At 39.5% G+C, this 15,880-nt stretch overlaps 1 protein-coding gene across 4 annotated transcripts in view; it reads left to right on the plus strand.

Annotated features, from left to right (window-relative positions):
- Positions 1 to 15,880, plus strand: part of adarb2 (adenosine deaminase RNA specific B2 (inactive)) — a 191,352-nt gene that overhangs the window by 124,381 nt on the left and 51,091 nt on the right. The window lies entirely within an intron of this gene.

Raw genomic sequence — 15,880 nt, forward strand, 5'->3', positions numbered from 1 at the left:
GATAAGAAATAGTCATTACTGTCAAAAAAAAATGTAAAAAAATAAAAATAAAAATAAAAAAAATAATTTAAAAAATAAAAATAAATAGTCATTGTTTTGTTACTTGTGCTTGCATATTTTCTTTTCGGTGCAGTTGAACCTCGGTCCACAAACTTAATTCACTGCGTTGTCTTTCGTCTACATTCTGGATAAGCCTCGAACTTTGCTGTAGCAAGAAGGGATAATTTACTTCATCATAACACATCAAAAGTGTCGACTGCATTTCATAGTCATCTGTTAACTGATACTCATTAAAGGCACTGGAACAGTAATTATTTTTTATTTTTTTTAAACATCCAATTTATTTGTTCTGGGAGTGAACACTTCCTCCAAAGATGTATAAATCATTTCAGTTGCTGCAGCTCAAATTAATTTACGTGCTGCATCTCCCCACATCCTTTGAGAATTTAATTAGCTCAGCAAACAGACTCTGGTGTATTGAATATACAGTACAATATTCTATCAGTCGTGTGGAAGCTGAAACCGTGCAGGGGCTCGTTGTTTCATTATGACTGTATCATTTCAGAGTCACTTGGCACCAGCGCTACAAGTAAAGAAGTAATGATGATATAGCTGGTTTTCAAAATATCATGTTTAATCCAGGAGGATCATATTGATGTCTGTTATTCCTATGTTATTACTATGTTATAACACTACACATATAATTGAACTGATTTATTAAATTTATGAATATTTTCCCTATACTGTAAAATAAAACAAGTCAGACAATTAAGCAGAAACACAAGATAGTTGAAATGTGGCAATAAACAAGTCACAGCTCATCCTCATCTTTGTTTTGATGTTTGATGCTGCTGTGACACGTGCATGCAAAAAGAGTGACAGATACACACTGGTTTTTGAAGAAAAACAGCGTGAGTTGCCAGTGATTTTCTCACAAACTGGACTCCTGAAGGGACGGGGGCCGGCATAAATCAGCTAGTGTCAGCGCTACAGACACCCACTGCTCCTTATCGCCACATGCAGGTAGACACACTCCCAGATTGATAGGTAGATAGCCGCTTTGACAGGCAGGGCGCCATGCAGCCAGGTAGACAAGCTGCTTCCAGGCACATGTGACTAGGACGGAGGCTCTCTGCTGGAGGCAAAGGCACAGTTTGACCAGGCAATGAGACATGGCAACAACACAGCAATGGGACTGAAATTTAAATGTGCATTTCAAATGAAGAACAGAATATATATATATATATATATATATATATATATATATATATATATATATATTAGGTGTTTGAATTGCCTAGTACCTGGCGATTCGATTCGTATCACGATTCAAAAGTCCCGATTTGATTCGAAAACCGATTAATCCCGATGTGAATCTATAAATCGATTATTGCGATTTTATTTATTTATTTTTACTCCAATTTAGAAAATACTAATCAGTAAACTTGCACATGTTCACTGCAAGATTTGTATGAAAATGTATTTCTTTATCTGAAAATTCAGGTTGCAGTTCATGTTCATGTTTGAACAGCACTGAAATCAAATATTAAGGCTTAATGTTCTATTAATATAACATTCTTCCATGCTTAGTGTGTGAATCCTAACCCTAAGTAAGACGTTTTGTTGAATTTTTCCATAAAAAATTGATGTTGACGAGAATTGTGCGCTGTAATATCGCGATATATTGCCGAATTGATTTTTTCTAACACCCCTAATATATATATATATATATATATATATATATATATATATATATATATATATATATATATATATATATATATATATATATACACACACATATACACTAAGGAGATGTTGCTGGCCATTCATTCTGGTTTCCTAACTACAATATGTGTTTGTGGTGTTTGTGTTAGTATTAGATGCCAGTGCTTAGTGAACACTGTCAATAGATATTCTTTTATGAGCCTTTTCTGGGAGGGACAGGAAATCCTTGGTTCAATAGGGATTTAATATTAAGAGTACACAAGGTGAAAACACAATGTAATGAAAAGGAAGGATGATTCATGATTTGTCGATACGAATGAAGTAGAAGAATGAAAAAGCAAAGTGTGAATTAGTAAAAGCATTGTATCTTGGATAAAGGTGTGAAAGTGAGTATAAATGTCTCTCTATGTGACCTGCAATTGACAGTTATCATGTGAACACACCCAGCAGACAGTAGGACTATAGGCAAGGACAGCGTGTTCCCCTTTTTTCAGTCCTATGGATCCAAACAGACAGAGGCTTGTATTAGTGTCAGAGAGCATTTAGGATGCTCTCGATTACACACCGCCATGTTGTGTACCACTGCCAAGCTCGGTTTGTTTCGACCCATCACAGTCTATTAGAGCAATACTAAGCCGATGTTCCATTCCATGGACTTGCCTGTTTTGGGTCATGCACCATAAGCAAAACAGTAGATAGCATCTCAGCTTCCATTATATAGCTTGTGCTAAATTCTCAAAGAACCTGCTCACAAAATATATGTGTATATATATATATATATGTATTACTAGATTAATCTCATAATTAATTAATCGCGATTGATCACATTTTCCTACTTCTGCTTTTACTTTTTTTCTTCAAAGTTTGCAACAGATATTTACTTGATACAATCTTGGATTTAATGTTATATATATATATATATATATATATATATATATATATATATTAGTTCTGTCAAAATTAAAGCCATTTTAAACGCTTTGTTTAACATTTGTATTTTACAGAGGAATTCTATTCAAGGATCAAAGAGAGCTATTAGAGCAGTCTTTGATTCACGATATACTTTATTTTGATGATTTTACAATATTTCCAAAATTTTGCTCAAGTAAAAATGTCTGTTACAAGCTTTGACGGAAAAAGTAGAAGCATGAGTAGTAAAATGTGATTAATCGCGATTAATTACAAAAAAATTGTGCAATGAATTAGTTAATAATCGTTTGATATATATATATAAATATATATATATATATATATATAGACACAGTATATTAGTGCTGTCAAAGTTAGAGCGTTAACTGATTAATTAATCACCCAAAATTATCGCATTAATCATGAATTAACGCAGATTAATCGCACTTTTAAATTTAACCATAAATTATCTTTTAGTGTGACAGCGGATAGCTACCTAGCACAGGTTGTGTGTGAGCAATAAACATCATTTCATGCATTAAAGTAAAGCATTTAATGAATGTTTGCGTATCACATTTAGAATATTTGTTTATGTCAAAATATTGGGGTCATTTTTTTTCCATTTTAAATTATGCAAGTAATAAGTAACACAAGATGTTGGAGGAGTTGGAGGAGTTCTGGTGGGGGGTGTCTGGTCGGTGCTGGATTTCACCTTCCTTGGTTTTTTTTGGTCCCCTCGGGTCTCCTGACGGTGGTGTTCGGTTTAGGTGAACGGTATGAGATTTTTTCTAATAGGTTTTTTGGTGAGCTAACAAATACACGCACGCACGCACGCACGCACGCACGCACATACACATACTCACCCACACACACACAAAAAATAAAATAAAAATAAAAAAAATAAATAAAGAGCAATGATGATGACACTTCCGAATGAACAATACTGAGCTCTTAACTCTTTGACTGCCATAAACATTATAAAACGTTTAGCATAAACCTAGGGAAGGGCGCCGAGGACGTTAAAAGACGTCCCCTATGTTTTTTTGGGGTTTTTTTCAAAAACGGGTGCAGGAAAGCCTTGGGCAGCTGTGCTGAAAGTATCAGGCATATCTGAATAGTAAAAGACTCGTTTTGGCCCCTAGAGGGCAGCGATGACTCTCTTTGCACAAGGTTGGATGGGCCGCCCACCGTGGGCGTCAGTAGAAGACGTGAGGCGGAGCTAGAGTGTTGAGGAGACAATGGCTGATCCAAGCCACAATGGCTTGACCAAGCAACCGGTTACAAGCAGCTCACGCTTGAGCATTTTTTTCAAAGACGGAAAGCATCAATCAATACTAAAAAGCGCATTGATGTCGACGATGATGATGACTCCGAGCTCTACGCCAAAGTTGGAAGCTTTGGCGTGACTGTTATGAACACGTAGTAAGCCTCACCGGCTAAGCGTGGCTAGCGCGGCTAGCGCTGCTAAGGCCGGAAAACGCGCACAATAGCCGGCCGGGTACTTCTACACAATCGGACATTCGATCGGGCGATGGAGAGTTGGCATCGACCAATGCAGATTGATGATGATGATGATGATGACTCCGAGCTCTACGCCAAAGTTGGAAGCTTTGGCGTGACTGTTATGAACACGTAGTAAGCCTCACCGGCTAAGCGCGGCTAGCGCTGCTAAGGCCGGAAAACGCGCACAATAGCCGGCCGGGTACTTCTGCACAAGCGGACATTCGATCGGACGATGGAGAGTAGTCGAAAAGCATCGACCAATGCACATTGATGATGATGATGATGGTCACTCCCGAGGTTGACGCCGGAGTTGGAAGCATTGACGCGGCCGTTATTCTCGTCATAAAGCCTCACCGGCTAGCGCTGCTAACGCCGGAAAACGCGGAGCTGCACAAGCGGACATTCGATCGGACAATGAAGAGTACCCCGAGTCCAATGCATATTCATCGGAGGAGCGGGTACAGTCTGATCACGGAGAAGACACTGTTTCTGGACTACGATGCCACCATGAATGGAGTGGATAAAATGGATCAGAACATCTCCTACCACCCGGTATAGCAACTGAAGGACGCGAGGAAGCGAGACGTAACACCACCGTAACGTAACCGTAGCATGATCCTGATATTAGACTTGATGACACACTGCAGTATATACTTGCTATTCCCCGGAAAAAAACGGCCTGCAAGAAAGTGGCGCACGCGAAGAGGCAATCTGTTGTGCAAATGCTGTTGCGTCTCCTTGCACGCAGGAGAGTGTTACAAAAAGAAAAACTGTCGTTGAAACATCCACATATTTGTAAATAGCACCACAGTTGCACACATCTGTAAATAGTTTGCCAAATTGTTGTCAAATTGTTACACTGTTGAATGTAAATAAACGTATTTTGCTATCAAAAAACACTTTTTCATTCTTGGTGGTAGTGTTTTATAGAAGTAAAGCACTATTTAGGTGTTTGTGGCATCATTCATGGACAAAAAGAAGTGTAAAATTCACTAGAATGCATGAAATAATATCGTTTCACTAAAAGCTTGATTTCTCCATATTTTGGTCCAAAACAGGCGAAATTGGGTCAAACTAACCATTTTCTATTGTTGATTACTAAAGAACGGAATAAGGTAGAAACAAACTCTTTTTTTCTGATGAAAGATGAAAGTCCAATCTTTCATTTGGTAGTACGTGTGTTTCCATAGTCCAAACAGAACATTTTCTGTGGACCTTGAAAGATCAGTCAAAATGCTTAAATCGGCTGGCACTGGCGGCATCCCTTTTCTGAAAACGTCTGGCAGTCAAAGAGTTTAAAAAAAAAAAAAAAAAAGTAACACAAGATGTTGAAAATGTCCTCATAACATTAAATGTCGAAAGAATTAACACATTACCGGTGCTCTTCAAATTTGGCGGGGAAAAATGTTGAGAAAAAAAGTGATTTATTATTAAGCGATTAATCGTGATTAATCAAAATTCTAAGATGTGAATCTGATTTAAAAAAAAATATCGTTTGACAGCTCTAATATATATATATACATAAAAATTCATAAATTGCCTCCATCAAGTATTTGGGGACCAAAATATGGAATATGTGAATAATTTAGCATCTTTAAATTCCAAAAAAAAGGAAATGAGCAGAAATACCAGTTGTCCCACTTCAAGTCAGGTGTGACATGCACTTCAAAGTCAAAAGAAGTGAATGTTGCACAAATGAAGCCTCCGGTGGGCCCTTTCAAACTTGCACAAGTCTGTAACGACGTATCGCTGCCTCATGATTACTTCGAATTGATTGTGGCACGAGCGTGGTGCGAAGGTAGCACTGGCTCGCAGAAAGCGTGCGAGTGAGAGATGAAAGGATTGCATGAATGGAAGCAATTTGAAATACTTTAAAGAGGACTCTCCTTACACTATATTTTTCACACTGATAATAATAATGAGTAGTACTCCACCAATGCCATGTTTTTTTTTTCTATCAGCATTGAAAAAGTGAATAACCTTAATTTATATTGTGAAAATGTGATCATCCCATCTGTACCAGATGACTGAGTTTGAGTTTTTTTGTGGCCAATACTATATATAATATATATTATTGTATAAATCCAATATAGGGCAAGATCTGTATGAGAAATCCTCATCCGACCTTTTCTCTTTCACCGCCGTCCATGTTGACCATTTGCTTCATGAAAGGCACCTTAAGGCGTCTTAATACCCGAGTTCCCATAAAAAACTAGATATAGGCACACCAAGAAAAGGCTTAAGAAAAAGTAAGACTCGCGAAAGAAGTGGCAAGGGAATGAAAGATTAAAGACGTAGCAGACTTTCTGAGAAGAGCCAGTATTAAAGCTGTCACACAGCAGACAACACACCTTCACCTTCGTGACACCTCGTTAAAGAAGAACAGCAAAACCCTTTTATGACGTCTAAAGGCGCCCGTTCTGCCATTTCATTATTTAAGCCACTTCTCAGAAAGTGGTGACAATTTGAAAAAAAGGACTAAATACTGTATATCTTTCTTTCCTTTTTGTCTTTCTCTGCTCATTCGTTTATTCATAGCATGTGAACGTCTGTATTTTTCAACCGGTTGAACCCTTCCTGAATTCCACACAAAAAGTGATGTGGAGAAAGTGAGGTTGTGGAAGGAAGTCTGCACCGTTCTGTTGGTTTGTGTATTTTTAGCGTTAGGACTTAAATGGACTTAAGGTTTTTGACTTTTGCTACATTAACCAGACTTTATTGGCTTATGTTCAAAATGATTGGGTTCGCACAAAAAAAGCGCTGTAAACATGTTTCATATTCAAAATCAGATAGACTTCCAGTTCAATTAAATATTCAATTTTTTTACTTTTCTGAATCTTGCTATTGAATTAAAAGAAATACAATTTATATTGTACATCTTCTATTATACTTGGACTTGGTGAATGCGTTCACCTTTTCAATTTAAATAAATCTTAAAGTTAATAGTCTGAGATGTGGAGTGCTCCTGAAGTCTCTTTGCAGCTACCATTACCATAGCGACATGCTCCCCTGCAATATTAATTTGTTCTTAAGTAGTCCAGGAAAGTGCTTGTCAACAGGTAAGTGTTTTGTTTTTTTTTTTCACCTAAAAAAATAGATCTTTGTACAGGCGGAGTCATTAACATAACATTTCACTCAAAAGCACCACATTTCAAGCCTTCTTATTTCCATTATATCTTGAGAAAAATGTATAAGTACTGGTTGCTTATAAGAGTAAATATGGGATAATGTAAATTTATTCGAACAGTAATATACTGTACATTATATAGTCACAATCAAATGGTAACAATTAGAGGTGTTTAGAAAAAATAGATTCTGCAATATATCACGATATTACAGCGCGCAATTCTCGAATCGATTCGATATGCGGCCGAATCGATTTTTTAACATAAATTTTTTTTATGGGAATATTCAACAAAACGTCTTACTTAGAGTTAGAATTTACACATTAAGCATGGAAGAGTGTTATATTAATGAAACATTAAGCCTTAATATTTTATTTCAGTGCTGTTCAAACATGAACATGGACTGCAACCTGTTAAATGCAGTGGCTCAGTTATAAGCCTACATTTTCAGAAGAAAAAATAATAATTTTCCTACAAATCTTACAGTGTACATGTGCAAGTTTACTGATTAGGATTTTCTAAATTTGAGTTAAAAAAAAAATCGCAATAATCAATTTATAGGTTAGTGTCGGGATTAATCGGTATCGAATCAAATCGTGATACGAATCGAATCGGCAGGTACTAGGCAATTCACACCCCTAGTAACAATACAATAGCTGTAAATGCTATAAATGGAAAACAGAAATGAGATTCCCGCCACCCAATGAGTAAATAAATAGCACATTAAATGATGTTTTCATTTGCCTGTGGCCATACCGACATGACTTCACCTCGACATAATGTACATTTCATTGAGTTCAAGAACTTGCCGTCTTCTCTTTTTGCCAACACAATCATTTCCTCCTTCCCTCTTCATCCTAACAGTCAGATGGCTCATGCGAGTGATTCCCTCCCTCGTGGCCAAGCAGCCAGTGCTGCCAGAAACTTGACTAGCCGCGTTCTTCAAACGTCGCAAGCAAAGCATGGCAGGATGACAGATCGTCCCTTCCATGTATAGTGACAAACAAATTAGTGCAAAGATGCTTCTCGCTGCCTTCCAGATGTGTTGGGCTCTGCGATATGGAACAGCCGGTGAAAAAGTGGCCGCATCCCATCTGTGCTTTGTCTAAACCAACAGCGCAGCAGTTTGCTTGGAACACAAAAAAATGGGAAGTAGTCAGATTAGATTTGTCATAATGGGAGATGGACACTTGATATTATAGGAGGAAAAGAAGACCTTTTTTTTTTTGCCCACTTCGGGAAAGTTAGTTCCAGAAAAGTAACAGTAGAAACTTAGAAAAGATCCCTTAATTAATTACATTCAATTACATCTGAATTGTGCACTTGTGTACAGTATCAAAAAACTTACTTGAGTCTTGGTGGAGGTCTGCGCTCTACTGAGTATCCTTGTTGACGTTCAGCCATTTTGAACATATACTGTAAAATCTTGTGGAAAAGGAGCATTTTTTGACCATATAAATATGATCCCAAATTAGGGACGTAATGATAACGGCAATATCGTGATATCGCGATACTAAAACTACCACAATATCGTCGTCATCATGTCACGAAATTAAAAGTAGCATACCTGTTAAATAAGTCAGGTTGATTTCCATTTGTGCAGTTCTAGCACCCTCTGGTGGCTGTTTTTTTTATTTTATTTTTTAATTCAAATTTTCATATGGGATGTTTTGGCCCTTCTATGTTTAAAATCCACGCTAATTGTCAGATGAAGGGGAACGTAATATGCTTTTGAACCGACTCAATATGTGGAAGAACTCAATGTGTGCCTTAATATTAACTCATTCACTGCCATTAACGGCTATAAACGTAAAAAATTAATTTTAACTATTTCTATTAGTTTAACATTTTTTTCCACTTTTGTTAACAAGAGTATGAAAACCTTGATATTTTTTATTGTACATTTTTTTGTATGAGCTATAAAAAAATTACAATATTGTTAAAAAAAAATTAATATCGCCAACCTCCCCACAATTTTAGGACAATTATCGTATGGTTATAGATTCATATTGTGATGATATTGTATCGTGATGTTTGGATATAGTTACATCCCTATCCCAAATCGTCCAACTGTATTTTACATGTATTCATAAATTTAAAAAAATAATAATAATTAAAAAGATACATTTTATAGGTGTTTATCGGTACCTCAATGTTGTACAAAAAGGTGTTACTTTCATTCCAACATCGTTACAAATGGATGTAAAATGCCTCGTTTCAAGAAAATGTCCACGTCTCAAGCCAGCTGCCGCAACAACAATTGTTCAAGCTACCTATGACATAACATGCTGCTAACGTGGTAAGGCTAATTTCAAAATATTTTTTTTTTTACATCAGTGCCTCGGTACACTTTTATTTTGAAGTTGCTCCCAGCGGCGTAATGATTGGCTTGACTCGTTTCTCGAGGAACTGTAATTGTGGCGTTTCACAAACTGTTTCCACCGACGTCGTCTTCAAAATAACATTCAAGCGCTAATTAAGGAGGCTAAAAATGCTACTGAATTACGCTGACATTGTATTATATGACACCTGTTGCCAGCATTTAGCGATTGCCCCACCGTTAGCGGCTAGTCGCTAAGCTAGTGCGACCGACAGCGATCGGATTATTTAGCCTCTACGTATTGGCATATCGTGTCATGTGGAAATGAAGCAAAAAAAGCTTTTTAACTCTTTGACTGCCAGACGTTTTCAGAAAAGGGATGCCGTCAGTGCCAGCCGATTTAAGCATTTTGACTGATCTTTCAAGGTCCACAGAAAATGTTCTGTTTGGACTATGGAAACACACGTACTACCAAATGAAAGATTGGACTTTCATCTTTCATCAGAAAAAAAGAGTTTGTTTCTACCTTATTCCGTTCTTTAGTAATCAACAATAGAAAATGGTTAGTTTGACCCAATTTCGCCTGTTTTGGACCAAAATACGGAGAAATCAAGCTTTTAGTGAAACGATATTATTTCATGCATTCTAGTGAATTTGACACTTCTTTTTGTCAATGAATGATGCCACAAACACCTAAATAGTGCTTTACTTCTATAAAACACTACCACCAAGAATGAAAAAGTGTTTTTTGATAGCAAAATACGTTTATTTACATTCAACAGTGTAACAATTTGACAACAATTTGGCAAACTATTTACAAATGTGTGCAACTGTGGTGCTATTTACAAATATGTGGATGTTTCAACGACAGTTTTTCTTTTTGTAACACTCTCCTGCGTGCAAGGAGACGCAACAGCATTTGCACAACAGATTGCCTCTTCGCGTGCGCCACTTTCTTGCAGGCCGTTTTTTTCCGGGGAATAGCAAGTATATACTGCAGTGTGTCATCAAGTCTAATATCAGGATCATGCTACGGTTTCGTTACGTCTCGCTTCCCCGTGTCCTTCAGTTGCTATACCGGGTGGTAGGAGATGTTCTGATCCATTTTATCCACTCCATTCATGGTGGCATCGTAGTCCAGAAACAGTGTCTTCTCCGTGATCAGACTGTACCCGCTCCTCCGATGAATATGCATTGGACTCGGGGTACTCTTCATTGTCCGATCGAATGTCCGCTTGTGCAGCTCCGGCGTTAGCAGCGGTAGCCGCGCTTAGCCGGTGAGGCTTACTACGTAATCATAGCAGTTGCTTCAAGGCTTCCAACTTTGGCGTCAAGCTCGGATTCATCATCATCATCATCATCAATCTGCATTGGTCGATGCCAACTCTCCATCGCCCGATCGAATGTCCGATTGTGTAGAAGTACCCGGCCGGCTATTGTGCGCGTTTTCCGGCCTTAGCAGCGCTAGCCGCGCTAGCCGCGCTTAGCCGGTGAGGCTTACTACGTGATAGTAACAGTCGCGCCAAGGCTTCCAACTTTGGCGTCAAGCTCGGAGTCATCATCATCATCATCATCAATCTGCATTGGTCGATGCCAACTCTCCATCGCCCGATCGAATGTCCGATTGTGAAGAAGTACCCGGCCGGCTATTGTGCGCGTTTTCCGGCCTTAGCAGCGCTAGCCGCGCTAGCCGCGCTTAGCCGGTGAGGCTTACTACGTGTCATAGGAGTCGCGTCAAGGCTTCCAACTTTGGCGTCAAACTCGGAGTCATCATCATCGTCGACATCAATGCGCTTTTTAGTATTGATTGATGCTTTCCGTCTTTGAAAAAAATGCTCAAGCGTGAGTTGCTTGCAACCGGTTGCTTGGTCAAGCCACAATGGCTTGAACCAGCCATTGTCTCCTCAACACTCTAGCTCCGCCTCACGTCTTCTACTGACGCCCACGGTGGGCGGCCCATCCAACCTTGTGCAAAGAGAGTCATCGCTGCCCTCTAGGGGCCAAAACGAGTCTTTGACTAATCATATCTGCCTGATACTTTCAGCACAGCTGCCCAAGGCTTTCCTGCACCCGTTTTTGAAAAAAAAAAAAAAAAACATAGGGGACGTCTTTTAACGTCCTCGGCGCCCTTCCCTAGGTTTATGCTAAACGTTTTATAACGTTTATGGCAGTCAAAGAGTTAAGGATGATTTTGGGGGGAGCGTGTTATGCACGGGATTTTACGGTAATATGAGAAGTAAGTTATACGCATTATAGACGAGCACGGCCGTATTTTATATTCAAGCTTTGGTGCCGATGACAATTCTGTGTATGTTAAGAGTGCCGCGGGAGGGATATGCGCAACAGAACACCGAGCGGCAGAGACATCACTGACCTGCTTTGTGTCAATACGACAAAGACTTATCTTTCCTGGCTGTGCCTTGTAAATACGCCGGAGCGCTTGTTATCAAGTGAGTGAGGCGACAAACTTCATCCGGGTTTGAGTCCTCGGCGTCTTCCGATTGCTTGTAAATGAGTCATTCTCATGGATGACAGCCTACATTAATAATGTATTTTGTTAAGCAGGAAAAGGAGTGTGCATTACATCTACCACTTATCAGGGACAGATCATGATTCGATTTGTGTTCCTTTTGGCTCTTTACTGCCAAAAAGGCAAAAATAAATAAATTCTTGTTTCTCTATTGAGGCTACTTTCTGTTTGTCCAATTTGATATTTCAACTGCAGTTTTGCTAATTTTTAAGATCTACGTGCCTTCACTTTTTCCCAAAAGGCTTGTTGTAGCACACTTTTCGTGAGATCCTGTCATTCTAGTGCTAAAAGCCTCGGCATTCGCATTGTCCAGGAGGAAGCACGCTTTTACTTTACAAGGCCAGATGCGGAGCATAAAAGAAACATGGTGTGAAAAATTCATATTGTATTGCTATTTTGAACTCTGTGCATGTGACATTAAAAAGCTTTTATCAACCAATTTTCTTGGTTTGTTCTGATCTGAAACAAGCGTGGCACTCTAAGGTGTCCTGTGACTGTCAAAATAAAAGTATTGGGTGGGGAAACAAAAGCAGTCTTTCATTTAGTGGTTTAGTGACTTTTTCAATACGAGGTTTGCAGAAAAACACAATGAAGAAAAATAATGGCGGCAAAGAGTGACAGGAAGAATTCAGTCAATGATTTCCCCCAGAGCCTGCTTCAGTCGCGTCTGCCTTCACTCATCTGACCCATTTGTTATGCTGAGCCATGGGGAAATCTGATTGGGCTCATTACCCTCTCCTCACAACTGACAGAGGAAGAGCAAGGAGTCACTCGCATAGTGAATGGACACACATCAAATTGTTGTCACCATCAGGAGCCTGTGACCGCATGCCAAGGCTCTCCTCCGCTTCTCCGACTTTGCCGGGAAACAAAATGAGCGTCGTCTAGTCCGTCTGTGTCGCACTGTGCCGCACAGGGGACGGACGCGGTGAGCTGAGACTTTATTGGCATGCATTGTCTCCTTCATTCATCCCGCTGATGAATGAGAAGGAATGGATGAGAGAGAGTGTGAAGGGCACACAAGGTAACGGTGTCCACATCAGGCCTGACAGGTCTGATGAACTCTGCACTTGAAGGATTTGCAAGTGAAACTTCACAACAGAAAACTGTTTATCCTTAATGTACAGTCACATTAGTGACCTGGATAAAAACTTGGTGACGGACTTGGTCTTGTGACCACTTATTAAGGGTTTCGGTCTCGTCTCGGAATCAAAGGTATTTTTACTCAGTCTTATCTCTTGTCTCGGACAGGGCGGACTTGGTCAATTTGTTTTTTTAGGTTTTTTTTTATGATTTTCTTTGATATATAGTTTTGGTCTCGTCTCAGTCTCGACCTCCAAAGGTTTTGGTCTTATCTCGGGCTCGACCTACAAAAGGTCCTGGTCTGTCTTGGCCTCGACCTCCAAAAGTCTTGGTCTTGTCTCAATCTCAACCTCCAAAGGTCTTGGTCTTGTCTCTGTCTCGCCCTCCAAAGGTTTTGGTCTTGTCTCTGTCTCGACCTCCAAAGGTCTTGGTCTTGTCTCTGTCTCGACCTCCAAAGGTCTTGGTCTTGTCTCTGTCTCGCCCTCCAAAGGTCTTGGTCTTGTCTCTGTCTCGCCCTCCAAAGGTTTTGGTCTTGTCTCTGTCTCGACCTCCAAAGGTCCTGGTCTGTCTCGGTCTCGACCGCCAAAAGTCTTGGTCTTATCTCGGTCTCGACCTCCAAAAGTCTTGGTCTTGTCTCTGTCTCAACCTCCAAAAGTCTTGCCTCTGTCTCTTCTCTCTCTCTCTCTCTCTCTCTCTCTTTTTCATATCGGTCTTGTCTCTGTCTCGATAGTCTCTGGTCTCGATACAGTCTTAGTCTTGGTTGGTGTGGTCTTGACGACAGCACTACTAGAAGGGTTTGACTAACTGAGATACTGTTTCTCCTACCGTTACAAATAAAATATGTTTTAGGTGGATACTTTTACCGGTAGCAACTGAACCTAACATGCATGTTTCTGGAATCTTTTATACTGTTTTATTGTAAAACTGACATTGTTTTTCCATCCATTCCAAAAATCAGACCAATGTCTGCCTGTGCCAGCACTCCATAAAGCTATGAAATGACGATCAGTGATGGCTTTTCAGAGATGACCTCTAAACTACACAGCTCTTCACTGTATAGTTGATTCAAGATCAGTTAGTGGGAAATGTAATATTTTCTACTCAGTAGCTACTTCCTTAGACATTTCAAATGAATTGTGGGCTCAGTTCTTGAAATTAGTACAGCTTTTTACAGATTCCTGTGATGGCTGGAAACCAGTCCAAGATGTGCCTCACCTAAAGCTGGGATAGACTCCAGCATACCACGGCCCTAATGAGGAAAAGTGACATAGAAAATTGATGGATGTTGTGATTTTGTTTTGGTTTATTTTCCTGTGTGTCCTACCCATGCCTTCCCAGTTTGCTCGTTATATATATGTCTCCACCTGTTCTCATACTGACACCTCGGCAACATTGACTACCTCCCTCCCCCACTGCTTCGCTCGCCTCTTCTCACTTCATGCCTCCCTCTGTTACCTGTTTAAGAGTGATTGTCCGTCATGGCTTGACCCAGCTATGAGGTTGCAGTTCTGCATGACGGTGACTTTTTGTTCCTTCTCAGGAAGACATTTACATTGTATGTGAAATTAAATTGAAACCGTGACACAATGGCACAAACAAATACAACGTGGCTTGTTACACACACTGTGTTAGTGAATACAGAGATCCAGAAGGGTGTAAAGTAGAGGTGGGAATCTTTGAATGTGTCACGATTCGATTTGATTCAGATTTTTGGGCCTGCGGTTCCATTCAGAATAGATTTTCGATTAAGGACGATTTTTGATTCAAAATGATTTGATTGACAATGATTTTTGCTTCAATATATAGATGTGCAAGGATTTGTAATGATCTACTCCAGTCTGACTCGCTAATGCTAATTAGCACGCTACTCGCGGCATTTTAATCACTCAAAAGAACGGCTCCACACTGCAAAAAAAAAAACTTTTATTGGAATAACTTGATCGTGACTTTTTCCTTCTACTCTCTAATGTGGCTACAACTTAACAGTGTATTAGACGGCATGGAACCACACTGCCCCTAAGTGGCCAAATCGGGTACAACATGAACAGCGCTCCAAATAAAGGCACACACAGACAAAGGCAAGACAGTATAAAATAATTTAAATAAAATCGATTTTGGGACATTTAAAATCGATTCCGAATCCTACTAAATGAGAATCGCGATTCTTATGAGAATCTATTTTTGGGGCACACGCCTAGTGTAAAGTCTCAATACTGGATTAGTGTGAGAGAAACCGTGTACAGGGCCACTGGTTAAACCTAAACACTTTTCATGTGAGGCTACCCAAGATGCATTCTCGCATGAAAGTGTACCATTGCCCTTCGATGAAATGGAATTGAAAGAATAAAAACAAATGTACTTGGTATTCATTAATCGATAGGTGCTTGTTCTCCAGCTGTAATAGCCATTAATGCAGCCTCTTCTTTTATAGCTGGCACCTGACGTTATTTAGAATCAAATCACCTTAACTTCATCTAATTCTAACGAAACTCCTAATATGGAAAGCCATGTTTTACTAAAGGCCTGAGAAACAGTATAGGCGGATTAGAAAATGGTCTAGTGGTGGTCCAGTGAGTCATTTATCTCCAAATTGCTGCTTGTGTTTGGCTTTTGGCCATAATTAGGTCAGAATGCAAAAAGACTGTATTGTGATGCTGGTCCATCAGGACACAATTCCAACCT

The sequence above is a fragment of the Leptonotus elevatus genome, chromosome 21, assembly GCF_054856555.1.
Source record: "Leptonotus elevatus isolate MCC_2025b chromosome 21, RoL_Lele_1.0, whole genome shotgun sequence".
Taxonomy (NCBI): domain Eukaryota; kingdom Metazoa; phylum Chordata; class Actinopteri; order Syngnathiformes; family Syngnathidae; genus Leptonotus; species Leptonotus elevatus.